The sequence below is a fragment of the Sminthopsis crassicaudata genome, chromosome 3, assembly GCF_048593235.1.
Source record: "Sminthopsis crassicaudata isolate SCR6 chromosome 3, ASM4859323v1, whole genome shotgun sequence".
Classification (NCBI taxonomy): Eukaryota; Metazoa; Chordata; class Mammalia; order Dasyuromorphia; family Dasyuridae; genus Sminthopsis; species Sminthopsis crassicaudata.
The window spans coordinates 132,806,359-132,831,208 of record NC_133619.1 but is presented as its reverse complement, the minus strand read 5'-3'; the positions used below and the strand labels follow the sequence as shown (position 1 = coordinate 132,831,208).

The 24,850-nt window shown below is 30.5% G+C and overlaps 1 long non-coding RNA gene across 1 annotated transcript in view; it reads left to right on the top strand.

The window, feature by feature from the left end:
- The first annotated feature begins 16,713 nt into the window (after positions 1 to 16,713).
- LOC141564917 (uncharacterized) overlaps positions 16,714 to 24,850 on the top strand; it is a 50,278-nt gene continuing 42,141 nt past the window's right edge. The window contains exon 1 of the long non-coding RNA XR_012488804.1: positions 16,714 to 16,814. This is a non-coding gene — a long non-coding RNA (uncharacterized LOC141564917). The remainder of the gene's footprint in view (positions 16,815 to 24,850) is intronic.

The following is a 24,850-nucleotide window of genomic DNA, read 5'->3' as shown; positions in this document are numbered from 1 at the left end:
GTGTATATATGGTTTTCACTCTTTGAGCCAAATCCATAAATTTCAAAGAATTCTCAACCTGCTACTTTTTTCCCCTTTTACTACAATAGGTCTTTAGTATCTCTTCATATGATATAATTTGCCCTCTTTTTCTTCCACTTTCCTTTTCCTAGTATAATTCTCCTTTTCATACCTTAATTTTTATATTATCCCATCAATGTCAATTACTCATATTCATACCCTCTGTTTATGTATACCCCTTCCAACTGCTCAAATAAAGGTTCAGTTCTCAATTCTTGCAAACACCATCTTCATGTGTAAACAAGTTAACCTTCCTGAATAATATTTTTTCTTTATTTTTTTTTACCTTTTCTTCTTATTGATATTTGATGATTGAATTTTCTATTAAGCCCTGGTCTTTTCATCAGAAATGACTGAATGTCCATCTTTTCTGCTGAAATAATATGCCAAATTTTTTCGGGGTAGTTGACTCTTGGTTGTACTGCAGCTTCCATTACCTATTAAAATACTAAATTCCAACTACATAGATCCTTTAATGCAGAAACTGCTAAATCCTGGATAATCCTCATTGTGATTCTATATTTGAATTATTTCTTTCTGGCCCTTGCAATATTTTCTCCTTGAATTGCTAATTCTGGAATTTACCTGCAATATTCCTTGGAGTTTTTATTGTTTTGAATTTCTTTCAGAATATGATCAATAAAATCTTTCAATGACTTCATCAAAGAGCCCCTATTTCTTGGTGATGAAAACTGATGCTACTCTTCAAAGTCCCTGATCTTTCATAACTGATCCCTTGGGAAATTAATCCCTATTTTCTTCTCTAAAGCTGTAGTGCAGAAGTCAGTAATTTGCAAAGCAGTGCCCCTTTCTGCACCCAGTGCAGGCACAAAGTCATTTCTTTGTGACAAGGTTTCAAAACCCTTTAACTTCTGTCTTGAGAGCTTGAAAAGATGATGCTACTTCTGCAACTCTAACATTTCCTGGTTCTGTCACACCAAATTATTTTTTTGATGCATTTTTTTAAAGTTGTTTGGAGGGGAATGTTGGGAAATTTCAATAGCTTCCTCAATTCTTCCATTTTGGCTGCTTCCATAGAAATTTGTTACATATTGAATTATTTTCTTTCAATGGAGCATTTTTGCTAAAACTTTTTCTGATTTTTAATAAGGATGAATAAATATATTTATTTTTAAATGTGATCAAAATCTAATTTGCCAACACATATTAAAATCAAGTATTTGAATCATAAAACTTATTAGATTTAAGCTTTGGATAGGTTTGTGTATAATTTCTTGTGAAAGAATAGGAATATGCTGAAAACATACTGCTTTACATTTGTCTTTGTATATGCCATGCCAAGAAAAAATCCACATGGTCATTTAATGAATACATGTTGAATGAATTAGTTAAATGCATGTTATTTAATCTTTATATACTCCCCAGGCTTAAAAATACTACTATCTATATATTAAATCTTTAATAAATGATTGTCAAATAAAGTTGATTAAACCTAATATCAGTATATGTTTTATGTAATACATGGATTGTTGAAATATCTAAAAATGGAGACACTTGCCAACTTAACTACTTTGCTTAGGAACATTTTTACAGCAAGAGGAATAAGACTGTTAATGGGATAGGAATCAATTGAGAAAATGTTATCATCAATGAGAGGAAAGTGATCATATGAATTCTACAATTTCAGTACTAATGTTACAGGAGAAAATAGAAATGACATTAAAAGATGAAGACAGGAAATTCATTGGGACCAAAAAAAAGATAGAATTCATGCTGGATGAATTCACCATAAATAGCATGATGATTCTATGTTGAAATAATCATTGTATCTAATAATTGTATTGTATCTAATTGTATTGTATCTAATTGTATTGTCTATAATTGTATTGTATCTAATAATTGTATAATTGTATGAAATAATCATTGTATCTATAATCATTGTATCTAAGAAAATTTGACAACTTTGCTGAATGATTTTAAAAATTGTGGATGTCATTGTGAATTTTTTAAAGTGACTAAAAGACCACCAAAACCCACTAACCAATAAATCTATTCTTTCAGACCTTAATATTCATTTACAAAATGATCTAGTCACACTTTGAGGATATCTTTGGTGAATAGATATAAAGGAGCAATTAAGCTTTCTACACTATTCTGTATAATACAAATCAGCCTTACAAATGTATCATTACTTAGAAGGAGGTAGAGAATGAAAGACCCAATTGTGCTTACCATTTATGGGATGTAAAAATTTACAATTTTAACAAAATATGTTGACTTTCATGGGTTTCATCATCTCTTAAACTGATGTAATATCCCATTATAATAGCGAAAATCAGAAAAAAATTCAGACTATCTACATTAAATCAATCATAATGCAGAGAGATATGTATGCCAGAAATTTTTCGCTCCTTCCATAGAGGGTGTTTTGCACAAAATGCAGGTCTTAAGTCTCCAGGTGCTTATTTTTGTGAGGAAAAGTAAGATAATTTCATAAAATAAAAACAAAACAAAACAAAACAAAAAAGGGAGTTGATAATTAGATGCAAAGGCTCTTTAAAAAAGTTCAAACTGACAATTATCAGAAAAGAAAACAAAAAAAAAGGTGAAAGAAATATATCTACAATGTAGATTAAGATGGGAAGTTGGATGAAAAGCTTTCTGAGTTAAACTATCAAGTAGATATTGTAAATAAACAATGAGTCCTAGGCCAAGAATTTAGTAGGAGAATAAGCTGGATTACTTTTTGGAAATTATACATTGCTCAAATATCATGCCAATTTTCTTTGCTAAAAAATCTGTTTTATCTATATTTATTTATGACACTGATAATGATGATTCATCACTGATGGTTCAACTATATTTTTAAAAATGATTACAGATATCTCCAAATAGTGAAGTATTTTATGCATTTAGAATGAAGGCACAAAATGTTTCATCAGAAATTGCCTTTGTTTACCAAATAGCAAAATCTAAAGCAACATAAAGATATATTCCACAAATCATGCTTTTTTGTGATATTATGTTTCAAAAATATATTTGGAAAATTTAGCAAGGTAGATGTGATATAATCAATAATTAGCTTTGAAGTCAGTAATTGCTGACATTAAAAAGAAAACATCAAGTAAATAGTACTATATTAAGATTTCATTTTGATTTGCATATTTATAATTATGAAATAGTTATGCTAAGACATCTTTCAAATGAAAACTCCCTTTTTTTTTCTTGCTGAGGCAATTGGGGCTAAGTGACTTGCCCAGGGTCACACAGCCAAGAAAGTGTTAAGTGTCTGAGGCCAAATTTGAACTCAAGTTTTCCTGATTTCAGGGCTGGTGGTCTATCACTCTATCCACTACACCAACTGCTAGTTGGCAATGGATTTTCTTTTTTTTTTACCTCATTATATTGTATTCCCCCCCCCCCCGCAATTACATGTAAAGATAGTTTTCAATCTTCAATTTCTAAAAAGAATTATAAATTTTTGACCTTTTTTTCTTTCTCTTTCTTCCTACAGCCCAAGATAGCAAAAAAAAAAAAAAAAAAAAAAAAAATCTGATATAGGCCTTACTTTTAAAATCTTTTTAATTATATTTCCATATTACTGTGAAAAAGAATCATAACAAAAGGGAATAAAAACATGAGAAAGTGAAAAAAATAATGTGTCAATAATATACTTTGATTTGCATTCAGACTCCATAGTCTTTATTTATTTATCTGTTAATTAATTAATTAATTGATTCTTTTATTTGTTTATTTTTTATGCGGATAATCTTTTGCTTGACAAATCTCTCAGAATTTTCTAGGGTCATTGTATTGCTGAGAAAAGCTAAGTCTATCACAGTTGATCATCACTCAATGATGTGTTACCATGTGCAGTATTCTCTTGGGATTGCTCACTTCACTCAGAATCACTTCATTTAAGTCATTCCAGGTTTTTTTTTCCTTTTTCTAATGTCTGCCTGCCCATCATTTCTTACAGAATAATAATATGCCATTACATTTATGTATCATAGCTTGTCTAGCCATTCTCTAATTGGTAGGCATCACCTTAATTTCCAATTTTTTCACCATTCCAGAAAGAACTGCTATAAAATGTTTTGTGCCTGTATGTCCTTTTCCCTTTTTTATGATCTCTTTGTGATACAGACCTAATTCTGGTATTGCTGGATCAAAGAGAATGCACAGTTTTATAGTCCCATGGGTAAAGTCCCAAATAAGAAGCAAATAAATATTCAGACTTTCATTAGGGGTCAGTAAAAATTGCAATTTGCAAATGTTTCCTGGAATACAAGTGCCTCTTTATTACTCTGGGGGATGTAGTGGTCAACCAAGTCAGATTCTTCATTTTGTTTTGTGCCATTATATGAAATGGTCATATGAGTTAAATTGCAGGTGCAGCTTTAATTAAAGATCCCCTGCTGAAATGATCACATTTATAGCTCATCTTATCAACTAAGAGTTTTTATTACTTATTTTTCTTATTAATCTCAATAAACTTGTGCATACTGTGTGTGATATTAAGCACCATTTGAAATGAGATTAGCACTTTTTTTATTAAACAGATTTTACTAATTTTTTTTTTTCTTTTGTGTCCCTATATTCTTCCTCTAATTCTCTTCCTTGGCTCCTAGAAAGCCAACTGTCAGAATTAAGAATTTCAAGAGAGAAAGAAAAGAAAAGGGGAAAAGTCAATAAAACTAATTATCTTATCAAAAATACCTGACATATATAATGATCCAAATTTCTATACCTACACTTACATAAAAAATCTTTTGACAAATGGCAATTGAATTACTCTCTACTGGATTACTAGGATTAGAGATTGTAACTCCACAGCACTGTTCATTATCGTTGTTTTATCATTATGAATATTATTTTTCTTCTTCTATTTTGCATCACTTCATTATAACCTTTTTTCCATGCTTCATTGTATTCATCATTTTCATTGTTTCTTATGTTTAAATGACAATACACTATATATGTCTACCATAGTTTTTCAGTCATTCATTAATTGATAGGCATATTCTTATTCTCAGGTCTTTTCTATTCTAACTATTGGTACTATAACTATTTTCAAATATATGAGGTTTTTTTTGTCACTAACCTTTTTCAGGAGGTATTTTTAAAAATTAGAATATCTGAGGCAAACAACATGGGCATTTCAATCATTTAACTTGCATAATGCCACATTCCTATTTAGGAAGATATCATCATTGGTTATTAGTGTGTACCTGACTTTACAGAAATATATGATATTCACTATTCCCATATTTTGTCACCTTCTATATCATGAAATATGATATTTGTATTGTTTTGAATTTTTTCGTGTTTAATGATTTATAATATTTCATATTGTAGTTATAATTTTTGAGAACCATTTTTCTTATTCTTACATTCCTTATATGAGTTTAAGTATTTCTAATTTTTAGTTCATTCTGCTCCATTTATATAAGATCTTAAGGTTTGTTAATTGAAAATATAAATTAATTTCTAGAAAAGATATTCCTCCTTCATTTATATATTTTATTAATTATTATCTTTGTTATCTGATCTTATATGTCCCTACAATTGAATTCTGTTATTATTTTTTATAACTCTGGAAGGCATCCATTTTGTACTTGATTAGTGTAGCAATAAATCTATAAATTAATTTTGGCAGTTTTTGTTTTCACGTCATCATGATCCAGCTTTGAAAAATGAATATATTCATGCTATTTAATTCTTCACTTTTAAATGTATGCTTTACAAAAAAAAAAAAAAATTACATAGGTATTAAGTGTGTGTGTGTGTGTGGTGGGGGGGAAGAAGTCCTGGGCTATTTTGTAGTTAGTTGCACTACCAAAATGTTTGTCCCATTTAATTTCTTTTGTCAACCCACATTATATCAAAATCATGATGGGCAAAACCACTGTGTGGAAAGGATCACTGTAAATTTGTAAATTTGTCAAAAATTCTTGTTTGGCACAAGTGTACATCAAGAATAGGGAAGGTAAATAGTGCATTGAATAGAGTACTGGGATTAATATTCAATCTGATGTTCAAATCTGGATTTACATACTAAATGGCTATGTGACTCTGGGCAAGTCACTTAACACTTTTTTAAAGTGCTTTCCTCATCTGAAATAAGCAACTCCTCTAGATTTTTGCCCTGAAAACCATAATGGGGTCGTGAAGAGTCAAACACACCTAAAATGACTGAACATATCTTACGTATATGTGAAAATATCTTAAGAGTAAAAACTCTGAATTGCCTTCCAGGTATTTTGTCCAATTTTAACCCATGTCTTAATAAAAAAGTGCTGTTCTGATTTTAAGAGTAATGAGAGATTAAATATAATATGATTTATAAAGGCTTCTCAAAAATCTGCTGGCCAGAAATATTACTGTTTCATAGTGTCTGAAATAACAACTTCATACTTTTATTACTGCAGGTTTCTCTACCTATTGTCTTCCATTAAAAATGGTCCTGCAACAACATGACATAGGGATATTAGATAAGACTGGGCCTATTAAAATAAATTAATTTATCTTAAACTCTTTACCAATACTTTCAAATAGTTGCGACCCAGTAGATAAAGACTCCAATGACTTTCTTTGGCCATGGATAATGAAAGTTATAACAAGGTTTTAGCAAAGTTATAATGAAGAGCTCATTTTCTTTGTTGTTCTCTCTGTCTCTCTCTCTGTGTCTCTGTCTCTCTCTTCCTATCTCTTTCCCTTCCTCCCTCCTTCTGTTTGTATCTCTATTTCTTTCTTCTTTTCTTCTTCTCTCTCTCCCTCTCTTTCTCTCTGTTTCTGTTCTTTCTTACACAAACAGATAAAATACACCATAACCCAAAGTTCTTAAGCTTAAAATACCACTAATGCCTTTGGGCCACTTTATATATAGTTAATGAGAAAACAGCAAATGAATCAATTGTTTCTTAATGCTTAAACTTGAGAAACAGTCAGTCCTAGTTAGAACAAGAATTAAAAGATATTGGGGCTACAAAGAACAAATTAAATACTTGTCCTGCTGTCATAAGTTTCACTTATCTATTTATTATATATCCAGAACATTTTTATTTTTCTTTTTAACTCAAGAGTAGCTTCACCTTTTTTAAAAAAATAATTCCTGACCCCACATTTGTCAGCTACTTCTATTTATAATCTGATCATGAAAATACTTGTTTAGCACCCATTTTCTGCAATTTTCCATTCTTCCAGAAAGATAGTACTGTTTTCATCCCTAACATTTGTATGTATTATGCAAAGATGAAACCGCTTTAATTAGTCTTCATTTTAACCAGAGTTTCAAGTACCTAACAGCTAGATCTTAACTACATGATTCTGAAATAAATTTTTCAAAATGGAAATACAGAATTAAATTCACCTTATTTAGCTGATGTCCACTAGTTACATACACAAAGACGTTTTCTAGTGAATTTAATCACATTTTCAAACAGATTTCTTAAAAGGATTAGATCCTTTTTTATATAAGTATTCTAAGATCCAGTAAAATAATTTTGTTTTATTCATTTGAAAATATTAAAAGTTCATAAGCTTTGTGAGACAGCCAAAGCAGTCTATGACCTTTTTTAAAGGTGAGAACCATTACTTTAGTGGAAAATATGAGAAGTTTTTAATGGGGCATCCACAGAGACCATTTTTTAATAAAGATGACTACTTTCAAGCAAGTAAAATTTTATTAAAAACTTAACTATGTCACTGAAGTGAGCAGTTAAAAAAAATCTATCCAAGAGAAGCAACATTTACATGTATAAATATACACAAAACATAGATATAGAGTTGTTTTTTTTAAGGGAAAGGAGCAAGTAGCTTAAGACATCAGGAAAAATTTAGCATATAACATGGGCTTGAGCTGAGCTTTTAAGAAAATGAGGGATTATAATATACTATACAAAGGTACTTGACAAGATGCAGTATCAGGTAGGGGTTATTAAATTTTCTACTTTTATTAAAAATTCTTCTTATAGAAATAGCTTAAATCAAAGTACTTAGAAAGTTGGTTATATGTGTATGGACAAATATACCCACAAATACAAAAGTAGTATGTGTGGTATAGAGAGGAATAGAGCAAGAGCCAGTTTTGAAGTTGGGATTCCTCAGAAATACTGATTATATAACAATAGGCATTTAATTTAATTTTTCAATGCCTCCAAGCAAGCCATTATGTAGCAGTTGCCCTGAATATCCTACTATATGTCATATCATACACTGTCATGTCATAAAATTTTGTATGTCATATGATATATGTGTATATTATTCATGATAAACTTTAAAACTCTGTATATGCTTACCCAAAGATACAGAGTCTCAACTAATTTAGCTCACTCCATAGGCATTTTCAAAAGGAGCTCCACCAGTCAAAACATTACATCCTTTTATTTTTTTTCCTCTCCCTCAAGCTGTGATGCTTATAATAACCTTATCTGTTAGCTATTTTCCATGCTGATACTGTACCCACTGATGCTGATTATATCTAATGGCCTGCTGCTTCCTATATTTAACCCACCCAGGGTTCATTGTTAAAATTAGTCATTACAGTACCAGAGCTCATCTCACATCTATGCAGGTTTGAAGTTGGCTGAACAAAGGAAATACCCAAGTTCTGTAAGTTATATGACAAGAAAAAGATATTTCAAATCAACAAAGTACTCAATTGCCTTTAATCCAAAGAAGAAAGCATCAAGATGCTGGGATAATGCACAGTATGTAACTTCATAAGGAACACCAATATCTCTGTCACCGTTTTCATCCACCAAACATTGAGCCAATGTGTCCTTTTAACAGATGCTGGCATGACTCCAGATTCATATGAGTTATTCCTCCTCAAGGAAGGACAAAAAAAGAAGGGATGATTGAATTTCATAGCAAAATACAATGATACATGAAATGACATGGTGACAGATAAAACAGAGAAATAAAATTAATAGTGAACACTATTTTTACCATCCATATTATCACCTAAAAGAAGCAATGGGAGAATTCAAGTGTTACTTCATAAAGGGGTCTGTATAAAGAAATCTTATCTTCTCATGTTATTTATCATTAAGTTATTGATAGCTGTGAATGTTTTATTTAAAGTAGGTAAAAAATCTTTGCAATTTCCACGTTTTTAATTTTCCCCCATTTTAACAAAATAAAAAACAGAGTCATGGATAGAGAACTGGTACTTAGTGTCAGAAAGACTCACCTTCAGTTAAAATTAATTTTATGTCTATGGTCTAATCATTTAAATTTTTAGTGACCCAGATACCTTTCTAAAACAATTTTAGAGTTTTTAACCACTAATAAAGAACTGGCTTTTTGTTTAAAAAAAGATTAACTTTTATTGATGTTTCTGTTTGTACATCACCTGCATTTCCCCCTCTAGCCCTCCTCCTTTTCCTTTACAGAAAACCATCACTGATAATAGAGAATAAAAAAGGAACAGGAAAACAAGTTTAACAAAATTAATTAACATAGAAAAAAAAAAGGCTGTAAAACTATGCAATGCCTTAAATTTATGCTGCTTCTTCCATTTCTACAAATAAGTTTGAGGTATTATATACTTTTACATTTCTTGTAGGGTGAAGTTGGGGTCAGGATAATTTTGCAGCATTCATTTTAAATTTCTTTGTGATTCTAGTTGTTTCCATTGACATTGTTTTAGTGAGGACAACATAGTTCTACTAAATTTCTCAGGCTTATAATCTATGAGTTATTCTTGATTTCTTACTATCTCTCACCCCCATATAAAAGTTGTTACTATGATCTGTTAATTTTGTCTTTACATTTCTCAAACATTATCCCTTTTCTACTCTGATATTGCCAATGTAGGCTTTCATCTTCATGCCTGGATAATTGCAATAGCTTCCTGATGGGTCTGTGTGATTTTGGTCTATCTTCACTCTGGTTCATTCTCTATTTAGCCACTAAAGTAATTATTTTAAAATGATTGTCTTGTCATATCATTCCCTTATTCTATATATTCTAGTGATTTCCTATTGCCTTCAGGAAGAGATAAAAAAGATTTTTTTTTTGCATTTGAAGTTTTTCATAATCTAATCCCTATTCACCTTTCAAGTCATATTATACTTTAATAGGTCCAGTGATAATGGCCTACTAGTTGATCCATGAACAAGAATCCCTTGTACTCTAGAAAATAGGCATTTTCTCTTACTATCCTCCATGCCTCAAATGTTCTTCCTTCTCTGCTACTTTAAACTGGATTCTTATAAGTCCTAACCAAAATCCTAATATGTACAGGAAATCTTTCCTAGCCCCACTTAGTTTCAGTTATTTTCTTCTCAAATTTTCCCCACTTATGTTTTTTATATATTACTTTATCTGTTTGCATGTTGTCATCTTGTCATCTTTAGTTTGAAATTCCCCTAAGGGAAAAATTGTCTTTTGCCTCTTTTTGTGCACCTAGTGCTTGATATTTTTAATTTAATAAATGTTTAGTTAGCATTTAATAAATATTTATTAATCTATTCATAGAGTTTAAACTGTTTTCTACTTATTTTTTTCTTCTTCAATTTATACACAACTTGTGATGTTTCCCTGTATCCATCATATTGTTTCTTTGGGTAGTTTAATTATTGATTCATTACATTCTTATGCTACAATTTGTGGAGCATTTTCCAATGGATCTTTTTTTTTTTTCCTCCCAGTAGGGAAATCAGGGTTAAGTAACTTGCCCAGATTCAAACAGCTGTCAGTGTGTTTGTCAAATGTGTGAAGTTAATGAGGTTTAGTTTTAGAGAACCAAAATGAGATTAGGGTTTCTGGTGGCCAGGGAGTTAAATGATAAGGTCTAGTGGCAGATTCAGGGTTCAGGGAACCAAATGGAGATGTTTGGCTCCCCTGCAACCCCTTGAAATTCAGCACAAGGGCAGGGAGTTTTGGGGACTCCCTTTTGGTGGCACAAAGATTTTCTGTAAAGTAATTTACAGACCCAAAAACCTAGATTGATAAAAAAAAAAAAAAGTTTATTATAGGAATTGGAAGTAAGGTTAGAAATCCTGACAGAGAGGAATAAAGTCTGTTTAGGGAAATAGGTGAGGATAGGGAGAGAATAACATTGGAACAGAGTCTTATTCCAGCAGGCAGATCTATGGAAAATGGAGTTTTGCATTGAGAATGCAGTTCTCAGTAGACAGAAGGTCCTGGCAGAAACAGGAATTGCCAAGGTCCATCTGCAAAGACCTTAGTTGATGGAAGATCATTATACTGGTTGTCTTGGTGGGGGTTTGGAAACCTGAGCAGATCAGAACCAGTGGGGTCTGGGAGAGTCCAAGTTGGCTCAGATCCAGTGGGGGCTGGGACAAGCCAGGCTCTCCTATTGGAATTCAAAGGGATGCTCTTGTGAATCAAAGGCCCTGGCATCAGCAAAAGACAACTTTTTTTTTTCCTTTTTTTTTTTTTTTTTTTTTCTGGAGAACTGAGAATCTGAAAGGAATCACAGATCAATAGGAAATATAGCTTCTTAAAGGGACCACAACCTGCTTCAAGGTCAAATTTGAACTCAAACCCTCCTAACTCCAGGGCCTGTGGTCTATCCACTTTTCACCTAGCTGCTCCTGTACTTAGTTCTTTTCTATAAAAAAGTTGCTACAGATATTTTAGTATATTTTGAACAACTTTATCCCCCCTTCTCTCTCTCTCTCTCTCTCTCTCTCTCTCTCTCTCTCTCTCTCTCTCTCTCTCTCTCTCTCTCTCTCTCTCTTTGTTATTGATCTCTTACCAATATATACCTATTTTTTGAATCTGTGGTTCTAAGATTATGGTCATTTATAACATTGTCCACACGATTTTTAATTTATTAAAAGAATTAGTAGATCAAATCACGGATCAATAATTACTATGTTTATTCACATCTCTTCCAAGTATTCTGGTAATTACACATTTTTCCCATTTTGTTGACTGTTAGGTAAAAGTTCAGGGTTGTTTTGATTTGCATTTCTCTTATGTTACTTGGAATGCTATTTTATATGACTGTTAATAGTCACAATAGTATATGGAGAGAATTTTTTTTCTGATATTATGTGTGTATGAGTATATGTATGCATATGTATAAAGTCAGATCATTACCATTAATATTTTTTACCTAGACTTTCCCTGACTGATTGTTCTCCCCTTCTTATCCAAGTTGCCTTAAATTTATTCATATGAAGTTTTATAATATCATGTAATCAAATAATCTATTTTATCTGGTGTAATTATCTCTAACACTTAATCACTTAAGAATTCATCTCCTCAGTTGGAAAAGGTATATGATCTGCTTTTCCTCTAATGTTTTAATGATATAATTTTTCATATTCAGATCATGTATAGATTTTGAATATATTATGAAATACAGTATTTGATGTTAATCAAAGATTTAGTTTTCTTAGAATAGATTCCCAGCAATTCTTGTCTAAAAGGAAATTCTGTGTTATGTATGTTTTAGGTTTTATCAAGTAAGAACTTTTGAGTTGAACTATTCCTAATTGACTGAATTGTTTAGTCAATTTTTAAACTAGTTTTAGTTTTAAACTAGTTCCAAATGATTACTTACTTTAAATAATTTTAGTTTTGGAGGAATGGTAGTTCATTCCTTCAAAAATTATATGCAAATATATATGAGTATAATCAATTTTCTTGGAATTCCTATGAATTTTATTTTATGCTCTTAAATGTGTTGTATTGATATTTCTCAAGAAGTATAGGTTTCACCAAATAGTGAAAAGGAAACCATTTTAAATATTTCTTCAAATGAATTTTGTTATATTGTTTAACTTTCTTGTCCTTCCCTTTGTTAAGATGAATGATATAACACTAACTATATAAATATATTTGGCTATATTTGAAATTTCATTGAATTGGCATTGCTCACTCATTATTAGCAAATTTCTTGTTATTTAATTTAAAGAAATAAGGGTTTTTATAATTAGATATACATATGAATATAAACACATATTCTGTATCTACAGAGATAATGCATTTTTATTGAAACCTCAAATTTCAATGCCTTTATGATTATTTGGATATTTATATTATTGCCTCCTAGAATTTATATATCTTCACATTTTAAAAAATGATTGCTTTAGTCTATAACTTTACTTAAATTATTAATTTTCTCACTTTTTCTTGATTCCTCCAAATTAAGCATTATGCCATAACTAAATGAGGATATTTGTAGCCTCTCTTTGTAAATACTTATGGTTTTAGAAACTTTGACTTGCCATTTGCTTTGGGTAGCATTTTAAAATGGGAAAGGAAGCATCTTTTATTTACTTCTGCACTTATTAAGAAATCTTGTGCTCCATTAATTTGGATTTAGATAAATACATTTTAGCGTAATAAAAATATTCCATTATGCTTTGTAGAATTTTATTTATTGATCAAATCATATGGTTTTGGACACTAAAATATAAAATATAATAATATTGTTTTCTTAATACTGTCATCTTTGAATTTATAAATTGAATTTTATCATAATGAATGATATTTTTGTATAAATGTCTATTCTATTTGATAGATTTTTTTTTTTAGTTGTCTGCTTGTTTATTTTTGCAAGGCAATTGATTAAGAGGCTTGCCTGGAGCCACACAGTTATTAAGTATCAAGTGTGTGAGGCTGAATTTGACCTCAGGTCCTTTTCACACCAGGGCCAATGTTCTATCCACTGCATCACCTAGCTGTCCACTTTTTTTCTTTATTTTAAAGCAAATTTTAATTTATAATATCTGTGATGAAGAAAAAAAGCAGAATAAAGACAAGGGCTTGCCTGAACTTTCCCAAATTCTCTTCCAAACACTTAAAAATAGTAACTCAAAATGAATTGTGGAGTAGCAAAATTAACAAAAGTATGGGGTAAATTAGTTTTCCATCCTAAGACAATTTAGAAGGTCATCAGGAAAAGTCATCCTCACAGGGAGGAGAGTAGAAGCATAGTTCAGAGCAGGTCATACCCTCCTGAGTGCAACAGGTTTTCAGGGCTACTGAAGCAGCAAAAGATGCTAGGGTTTTCAACTCATGGTTGATAAAAAAGATCAGACAATGTTATCAGAAGATTACAGGTCTCCCTTTGCTTTACTGGATCATTGTCCATTCATAGTTCTGGCTTATAGAAAGAAACAATCCAAATACTGTGGATACAAACTCACTTGGGATAACACAAGATTTTACAGGTTCTACATCAAAGAATCAGAAAACTTGGTATATGAGATTCTAGAGTTCAAAGGAGCTAAGATAAATTACAACCTCAAATTATCTATGCAGTAAATGGAATATAATATTTCAGGGGAGAGTGGCATTTAACAAAATGAAGGACTTTCAAGCATTTTTGATGAAAAGACTGGAGTTGAATCCAACATTTGACTCTCAAACACATACCTCAGGAGAAGCATTTTTGAAATCTTATAAACCTATAAGATTTAATTGTTTTTATATTACACAGAAAGATCATACTTGTAACACCAAAATTTTTTCCCGTTAGAAGGAATATATTTAGACATAGGGACTGCATGTAAATTGATTTTGATGAGCTGATATAAAATAAATTAAAAGAGTGAGAAAGATGAATGTGCTAGGAAAAGCAGAAAGGGAGATATAGAATGGGATTAAATTATTGTAAAAGAAGTATGAATTAGCTTTCAAAATGGATAGAAAGATTTGGGATATCAGACAAATCTTAAACATTACATTAGATTTGGCTGAAGAAGGGACAAAATGCACAATCATTTGGATATATAACACTTATTATCCTACAGGGAAATAGGAATGCAAGAAGATAAGAGAAGGATTAAGAGAATTTGACAAAGGGAATGATGAATTGAAGGAAATAGTGGTCAGATGTGAAATACTTAAGGGGAAGGAAAGTGAAAAAAGAGAGGATAAATGGGCAAAATAAGTTGATAGAAAAAACATAGTAAACCTAACTATGAAAAAAGAGAATTTAGTTAAATTAAAAAAAGTTACAAGTCATTCCTCAATTGATAATCCATCAAAGGATATCTATAGGCAGTTTTCAGATGAATAAAAGTTATCTATAAACGTAAGGAGGAAATACTCTAAATTACTATTACACAGAAGAATTAAAATTAAGAAAAATCTGAGGTGCCACCTCATACCTATCAGATTGGCTAAAAGACAGGAAAGAAAAATGATGAATGTCTGAGAAAATATGAGAAAATTGAAACATTAGTACATTATTGGCAGAGGTGTGAACTTATCAAGCTGTTCTAGAGAGCAATTTGGAATTATTCTCAAAAGACTATCAAAGTATACATATACTTTGAATCAGTAATAGCACTACAAGAATTGTAAGACAAAGAATTTAGTTGTTGTTTTCTGCTTGCCTTTTTTTTTTAAAGAATCTGTATATGTGTGTGTGTATGCACATACACACAAATAGTATACACACATTTACATAATACATATACAATTGCGATGTTAGTCTATAGTTTTCTTTCTTTACTTTTCTTTTTATTATGTTAGGTATTAGGACTCTTATATAGGCAGAATCAACAGGATTTTGCAGCTGATAGGAGTACAAGGTGACATTTTACACATGAAACTAAGCATTGTTTAGATGGTGTCTTCTACAAAATGGAAGGAAAAGAGAAATGCTTGGTTGTTTAGGGAGAAATGAATTTTTTTCCTATTTTTATTTCTTTTTTTTTTCCTCTTGGATATTTGTAGTTCAAACATTTCCCTCTTTTTATATTTCCCCATAATTCACCTTTTGATTTTTGCTACTCCTCTTCCTTGTATGTACTATCACACTGCCTTGAAAATATAATTGATTATCTTTCTGAGTTAAAGAACATCACAATTTTTAAAAAATGAAGAATCATATTTTCTGGGTACTATGACCACTTTAATAATAAAATCAGCAGATCAGTAATAAAAGGATGGTCATTGGTTATCTTTATTAGAACAATGACTTCTAATGACATTGGGGGTCACAATTTACAGACCCTCCAAGAGGAGGTTTTCCTGAGTAATGTCTAATCATTTCTGATGTACTAATCAAATGGGCTAGTTTGGGGAATATGATTTAGGACACTCAAATTTTGATCAAGTAGACATAAATTTCTACATTACCTGTCTTGTTAATAAAATAAATCTTCCCCCAGACCTTTCTGAGCAAACAAAATGAGCAGTAATGCATTCATTAACTCTTACTTAAAATTTCTTTTACTTTCTGATCTTGACCTGGGTAAATCTCTAAAAAAATTTCTTACACAGATGGGGTTTCTAGAAGAGAAAGTAGAAAAGAGTAAAAACTCTAATTATGTTTAATAATTAATTATCGAATATAAGAGAGGAATACTCACTTTTCTTTTTTTTTAAATTATTTTTATTAAATCTTTTTATTTACAAAACATATGCATGGGTAATTTTTGATCATTGACCCTTGCAAAGCCTTCTGTTCTAAATTATCCTCTCCTTCCCTTCATCCCTTCCCCTAGAAGCCAAGTAGTCTAATACAAGTTAAATATGTTTAAATATATGTTAAACCCAATATATGTATACATATTTTACAGGTATCTTGCTGCACAAGAAAAAATGGATTAAGAAGGAAAAAAAAAAACTGGGAAAGAAAACAAAATGCAAGCAAATAACAGAAAGAGTGAGTGCTATATTATGGTCCTCACTCAGCTCCCACAGTCCTCTTTGGGTGTAGATGGCCCTTTTCATCATTGAACAGTTGGAATTGGTTTGAATCATCTCGGAATACTCACTTTTGACAAGATTTACAGTTCAACTGCCTTAAAATCTATCCTAAGTAGAATCTGTAGAGAATATACTAGGTCTTGGTATGTTTCAGGCTCCTGTCTTCCAGTTCTGAAATAAATATACAGTATCCCCTTCACAATCTCCCAGTGTTTATCCTTGGATCTCTTCTTTCTGAGGCTAGATTGAATTCTTATCTACTTCTGCTTTTTGTAAAACTGAAGATGAGAAAGAAGAATTTTTAATCTAGTGTCTCTGATTTTTTGTGGGGTTTTAAGGTCTGGTCCTACATGTGACTAGGCTGAATCAGTCTATCACTCAAATGAAGATGGAGGTGGTGAAAAGAATGTAATTTGTAAAGTCTTTGAAACAAAAGAAGTGAGTCCTAGGCCCTAGCCCAAAACATGTTTTGTTATTCTCTGACTAGAAAGTGAAGTGTCTTGGGGAGGAATGCTTAGGAAAGATTTAAAGATTAGAATTTTTGAGTCAGAAACAAACACTCGTTCTTATCCAGTTTGTTGTTGTTGTAGTTCTTGTAGTTCTTGTCTTCCTCATCCTCCTCCGAGTTCTCCTCTTCTTCCTCCTCTTCCTACTCCTTCTCTTTCCCCTCCTATTGCTTTTCTTCCTTTCTTTCGTCTTCTCTCTTCTCTCTTTCTTCTTTCTCTGTTTCTATCTCTCTCCTCTCTTGTTGTTTGGCTTCAACTGAAAATGATATGAAATCTCTTTTTCTGTCTTTTTTTAGAAATAGAGCTAAAAGATGTTTCAAGGTAGCCATCTTGTTAGTACTATGGCACAGAAATAAAACAAACACCTCAAGACTGCATTCAATAAACATGTTAAATAGTTATTATATGCCATTTACTATACTTGGCTTTAAGAATATATGAGTGAAATAAAGCCTAAAGCCTAATCCTTCTGCTCAAATTACATTCGCAATGAGGGTATTAAGAAGATGAATTAACTATAAAGCCTATTATATAATATGTTACATAATTATAACCAAAACCATAAAACAAACTCATCAAATTAAAAAAAAATTATTCAACTTTTTAAGGCAGAAAAGCATTGGAGGGCCTGTTCCATTCAAGCTGTGCTGGCTTTTTATAGACAAGAATTGTCTTTCTTACAAGAGAAAAGATATTTTGATCATATACTATAATCATGGGTAAATAGGATTAGTTCTACTACAATTTATCCATGAGTATTTTGATTGATCCATGCATCAAATTAGGAAATGAGGTGAATGAACATGCATTGTCCCCATCTTATACAGGCTATCTATAACATGTAGAAAATCAATGAGCACATGCACAGTTACTTTAATTGTCTTCCTTATACTTAGGGTTTTAAAAGAAAGTTTAAAAGGAGTCCCTCAAATTGACTCAGTGAAAAAACCAGCTAATTACAAATAAAAGCATGGAATATTCAAAAAGGAAAAATAATTTAACACTTATTTTTGAAACGGAACAAATCAACAAAAAAAGAAAAGTAAATTGTTCAATAATATATTTAATAATACTTAACTAAGTAACTCTAGCTTGAGGTTCTCAATCTTTGTCATCTCATAAATCCTTTACATTGTTTAAAAATTTGATATTGTGCACCTAAAAACTTTAGTGTATGGTAATTATATTTGTACACATTTGCAAAATTTTAAATCAAAACTGATCATATAAAATATTAATTCATTAAAATAATAAATCAATATGTAGTAATATAGTAATATATTAATGGTAATATAGTAATATAAAAATATAGTAATATTTTATGAAAAAATAGCAAATTCTCCAAAAACTTTAGTGTGAAATGTCATTGTTTCATTTCTGTTTTTGCACATCACTTTAATGAATAGAAAATGGCTTAATTCTCATATCAGCTTCTGTAATTATGGCATCTTTGCAATCTTGAAATATACTACTTTTATTGAAAAAAAAAATGAAGAAAATTCCACTTCATGTAACCATGTAGTTGAAAAAAGAAATATTTCATTAATCTTTTCAGATAATTCAAGATATCATTCTGTGATACATCAAAGTAGAAAAAAGTGGTTACCATTATATAAAGTTTAGTGGCAATGTGAAATCTATAAACAAGTAAAGAATTTTTCATATGATTATTTTAATTTCCATCTATTTATCTTAAACTTTGATTTGATCTTTTGCATGATTTTATAATAACATGCATTTCATTCAAAAAATTTTCATTAGGTTATGGAAATTCACATTTCCTTATACAATATAAAAAATAACCTCTATTAATATCATCATTAATAATATTAGACACAGAGTCTAATGGAATGAAATCACTCTCCACATCAACAGACTGGCAAAACATCAACATCTGGTCACTCCAGATCAGATAGACACAGAGAAAGCCAGTAAGTTGGGCTTAATCACAGTGCATCAGAAAAAGGGACCCTTTGTCCTACTTCAATAGAAGAGTAAATCTGTCGAGCAGCTCAGAAAGAAAACTGTGGGAAACCAGGCAGTTTCCTGAAAAGAGCAGGCAAAACTATACACTACAAACAAAAGGCAACTTGTGCTCAAAGCTAAGGTTCAGAGATGCACCTGAAGCTTGGGGCCCTTTTAGCACAGTAGCAGAGTTCAACCATAAAGTAAAAAAAGGAAATACCAAAAGAAAAGGAAAAAAAATGAGCAAGACTTAGAAAAGAACACTGACCATAGAAAGCTACTATGGTGACAGGGCAGAACAAAAATGTCCACAGAAGAAATCTTAAAAAGTGATATGAATTGGTCTTGAGTCCAAAGAGGCTTCTTGGAAGTGCTTACAAAATACTTTAAAAAGACAAATAAGAGAGGTAGAAGAAAAATGGGAATGGGAATAAGAGCTATGCATGAGAGAATCAACAGCTTAGAAAAGGAAGGGAAAAAAATCCACTGAAGAAAACATCTCCTTAAAAAATAGAATTAACAAAGTAGAAAAAGAGATTCAAAAGCTAACTGAAGTAAACTATAGATTAAAAATTAGAACAAAGCAAATGGAAGCTAATGACTTTGTGAGACTGCAAGAATCAGTTGTACAAACTAAAAAAAAAAAAAAAAAAAAACAATGGAAGAAAATGTGTAATATCTCATTGGAAAAATAATCAACCTGGAAAATAGATAAAGGAGAGAAAATATAGAAATTATTGGTCTACTTGAAGGCTATAATAATAAAAAAAAGAGCTCAGATAGTATTTTTCAAGAGATCATTCATGAAAACTGCCCTGATATTTTAGAGGGGAAAATGCTCATTGAAAGAATTCATGAAACATCCCTGGAAAGAGATCCCACAAAGAAAACACTAAGAAACATTGTTATAAAATTCCAGAACTACAATCTCAAGAAAAAATTATTGCAAGCTGTGAGACAAAAACAATTCAAATATCAAAAAACAAAAACAAAAACAAAAAACAATAGTTAGGATTACCCCATGATGTGTCAGCATATACAATAAAGGATGGGAGGGCCTGCAATGTAATATTCTAGCAGACAAAGAACCTAGGATTATAAACAAAAATTAACTACCCAGTAAGACTCAGCATCATCTTTTAGGGGAAGCCATTGGGATTCCATGAAGTAAGAGACTTTCAATTATTTATATTGAAAAAAAAAAAAAAAACAGAATTAAACAGAAAATTTAATCTACAAACACAGGGCTCAAAGAAAGCAAAAAAAAATTGTGAATGGGGGGAAATATATATTATTTGCAGATTAAACTGCTTCCATCCCTAAGTGAGAAAATTATATCTGTAACTTTTGAGAATTGTATTTGGAGGAGAGCATCACATGAACTGAGGGCATGGTTGTGAATGAACTCTGATATGATGATATCAAATAAAAAGATATTAAGTGATGAAAAAAAATCCACTGAAAAAAGAGGAAAGGGAATAAATATATATACAATGGGACAATTAATTCACATTAAGAAGCACAAAAGACCTATTACAATTGAGGGAAAGAAGGGAAGGGGATGAGTATTGTCTGAAGCTTGAATGTAATGTCCAGGATAGCTCTCTGGAGGGCCTTAGGATCAGTCAGAGTCAATATCAGTCATCTTGGTCTTTAGGAGGAGAAATGAAGGAGGCAGGCAAGCTGCCACATGGCTCATCAAAGATGGATTCTGGACTCCAGAGTCTAGAGCCTGAAGTCCTTCCTGCTGAGCATGATGAGGCAGAGATATTCTCACTCTCTCCCTCAGCACTCCAGTCCTTCCCTAAGATTACCTCATCACACCACATTCAGCAGGTGCCAATCCTGAGTAGAGCCATCACATCATCATATTCTCTAAGTATATGTTTATAAGTCCATTATCTTACATTGAGTAGCCTTAAGGACTCTGCTGTTTTGGTTCAAGTACACCTTTTCAGAGTTTGAGCCCTCTACACTTGATCAGATAAGTTTTGCTTCTAATAGGATAGATATTAATCATTCAGTTGGCTATAGAAATGTATCTAACCCTATAAAGAAGTAAGAGGAGAAAAAAATAAAGAAAAGGGAGAGACAGAATAGAAGGGAGGGAAGAAACACTAAGGGAAAAGGTAAGAGGAGGAAGGAATGATAGAAGATAAGATAATGGGTGCAATAGTTAAAAAAAAAAAAACACTACTAATTGAAGGGGGAGAGGTGATAGTTGATCATTTATTGGGTAGGATAGGTTAAAAAAAAAAAAAAAAAAAAAAAAAAAAAACACCACCACCTCTAAGAAGGGACAGGGTAGAAAGAGAGAACAGGATGAATTCTTCCATAAAACAGAAGCAAATAGCAGAGTGGATTAAAAACATAATCCTAAAATATGTTATTTGCAAGAAAGACTTTTGACACAGAGAGACATGCACAGAGTAAAGGTAAAAGGCTGAAACAGAATGTATTATGCTTCAGCTGAAGTTAAAAAAAAAGGAGAGGTAGCAACTATGATCTCAGATAAAGTAAAAGTAAAATAGATCTTTTTTAAAAAAGATAAAGTACATCTTGATAAATGGTACCATAAATAATGAAGTAGTAATGATATTAAATGTGTATGCACCAATTGGTACAGCAGGCAAATTCTTAGAGAAGATTTAGACAACAAAACAATACTCAAAAGGGTAGACCTCAAACTTCCCCTCTCAGAATCAGACAAATCTAATCACAAAATAAACAAGAAAGAAACTAGGAAGGTTAAAAAAAAAAAACAAAACAAAAAACAAACAAACAAACAAAAATTAGCTATATTAGATCTCTGGAGAAAATTTAATAGGGACAGAAAGGAATATACCATTTTCTTGGCTTTATGTGGTACCTACACAAAAATTGACCATATATTAGGGCATAAGAACTCATAATTAAATGCAGAAAAGCAGAAATAGTAAATGTTTCCTTTTTAGACAACAATACAATAAAAAACAATTCAATCAAGAGAAAGGGAAAGATACACTCAATACCCATTGGAGATGAAATAATTTAATTCTAAAGAATAAGTAGATAAAACAATAAATCACAGAAACAATGCATAATTTCATCCAAGAGAATAACAGCAATGAGACAACACAAAAAATCTATGGAATGTAGACAAAGCAGCTCTTAAAGAAATTTATTTTTATTTTTATTTAGAAATATATATATATATATATATATACATATATATATATATATATATAAAATTTTTATTTAGATACAAATAAATAAAAATAAAATATTTTATTTTATTTTAATATATTTATATATTTTAATGTTTAAAATATATGCTATAATATTACTATAATAAAATGATATTTTATTATAAAAATAAAATATATAAATTTATATTTAAAAACATAAAATAGCTAGATGAATAAAACAGAGAAAGAGGAGGTCAGTAAATTGAAATGCATCTTAAAATTAAAAATCCCCCTAAATACCAAATTAGAAATTCTGAAACTTAAGAGAGAGATGAATAAAATTGAAGTTAAGGAAAGTATTGAACTAATGAATAAATTTAAGAGTTTTATTTTAAAAAAATAACAAAATAGATGAATCTTTGATTAATTTCCTCAGGAAAAAAAGAAAAAAATAAAACAAATCACCAGCATCAAAAATGAAAAGAGTGAATTTACTGCCAAAAAAAAAAAAAAAAAAAAAATTAAAGCAGTAATTAGGATCTATTTTGCTCAACTGTAGGGCAGCAATCTAAATGAAATGGTTGAATGTTTAAAATAATGCCAGTTGCCACACTAACAGATGAGGAAATAAGTTACAAAAATAGTCACATTTTAGAAAAAGAATTTGAAAAAGTCACTAACGAAAATCTCCAGTGCTAGGTAAATTACAACAACTATGGAGACTGTAGGTAAATCAACACATACTATGTTCACTTCATTTTTTCAGTTTTTAATATTTACTATTTGCTATGATTTTTTTCTCTCCTAATAGGATTCATAAAGTAATGTGCATTAAACATAAATAATTTTTAAATGCCATTATAAAATCTATAAATATAAGGAGAGTATCAAGCTCAAAGTGATAAATATGGTTAGGCCATGCTGATTTGCATTTTTTTCATTAATGTCCTTGATGTTTTTGACTTTTGTTCTTCTGGGTGAGTTTTATTATTACTTTTTCTGATTGTATTTTTTTTTGTCTGTGATAAAATTAGCAAATTAAAGTAGAATTATTGTTTTAACAATATTAACTTGATTTAACTTTAAGCAATTGCTCTCTAGTGTTTCTTTTTTTTTTCTTTTTTTCTTTATTTAATAGGAATGGATGCTGTATTTGGTAAAAGCTTTTGCCTCATCTGTTGAGTTAATCATAAGATTTATTTTTTTAAATAGCATTTTATTTTCCAAATACATGTAAAGATATTTTCAACATTCATTTTTCTAAGACTTTGTATTTCTCATTTCCATCCTCTTTGCCTTAATTCTTCTTTTACCAAGAAAGCAAGCAATCTCATTTAGGTTAATTTGTATAATTCTTTTAAACATTTTCATATTTGTTGTGTTGTACAAGAAAAATCAGACCAAAAAGCGTTGGAGGGAACAAATAAGAACAACAATACTATATTTGAATTCAGTTTCTGTCTTTATAATTCTCTCTTTCAATGTGGATGGCATCTTCGATCCTGTGCCTCTGATAATTGCCTTGAAACATCATATTGTTGATGAGAATCAAGTCTATCACAGTTGTTATTACTGTGTACAATATTCTCTGATTTTGTTTACTTCACTCAGCTTCAGTTGAAATAAGTACTTCCAGGATTTTGGGTTGTTTTATTGATGTTATAATCAACTATATTGATAGTTTTCCTAATATTTCACCTGTCCTGAGTTCTTGGTATAAATCCTCCCTTGGCCTAGTAGGATATTAGGGCGATATATTGCTATAATCTCTTCATTATTATTTTGTCTATGTATACTCAACACTTAGCACATTGCCTGGGATACACTAGGTGTGCAATAAATATTTGTTAATAGAGCAATTGAAAGAAGCACCTTATGAATATGGCTGGGTCAGGAATTGACAAGTATATGTTGAACATTTATGATATGCTAGATACTGGAGATACAATTTCAAAATATTAAATTAACCATGACTGGTGAGATAAAATGTTAAGAAAAAATATTTTGATAGTTTTTGTCATATCAGATCTTTTAAACTACAAAATAAAAAAAGAAAAATATTAAATGTTTAGAGTCTTATTATGAAGACAAATTATGATAGAGAAAATACCTATCATATGTGCTATTATAGTTACTTGATGATGCTTTTAGTAAATCCATAAAAGATCAGTTTACTTGTTCATACTGTCATTTAAGTATGAAAAAAAGAACTTGCAAAATAGACCATAAAATATCAACTTTATAATTATATATAGATAGTAAGTTAGGCCCTTTCTATTTTAAATTTCAAAGAAAAGATGATAGAAATGAGATAATAATTCAATCACTAACAGTAGCAATGAATTTACTGTCATAGTATTACAACCTATAGGACTTTATATCTACAAGTACTTTCCTAACAACAAATCTTTTAAGTAGTGAAAATATAAAAATATAATCATATTTTATAGTCAACTACTTTTAGACTCAAAGTAGTTAAAACATTGTTTAAAATCCAAAGTCAATTAAGGAAGGAATAAAAAAAGAGGTGATTATTACTAC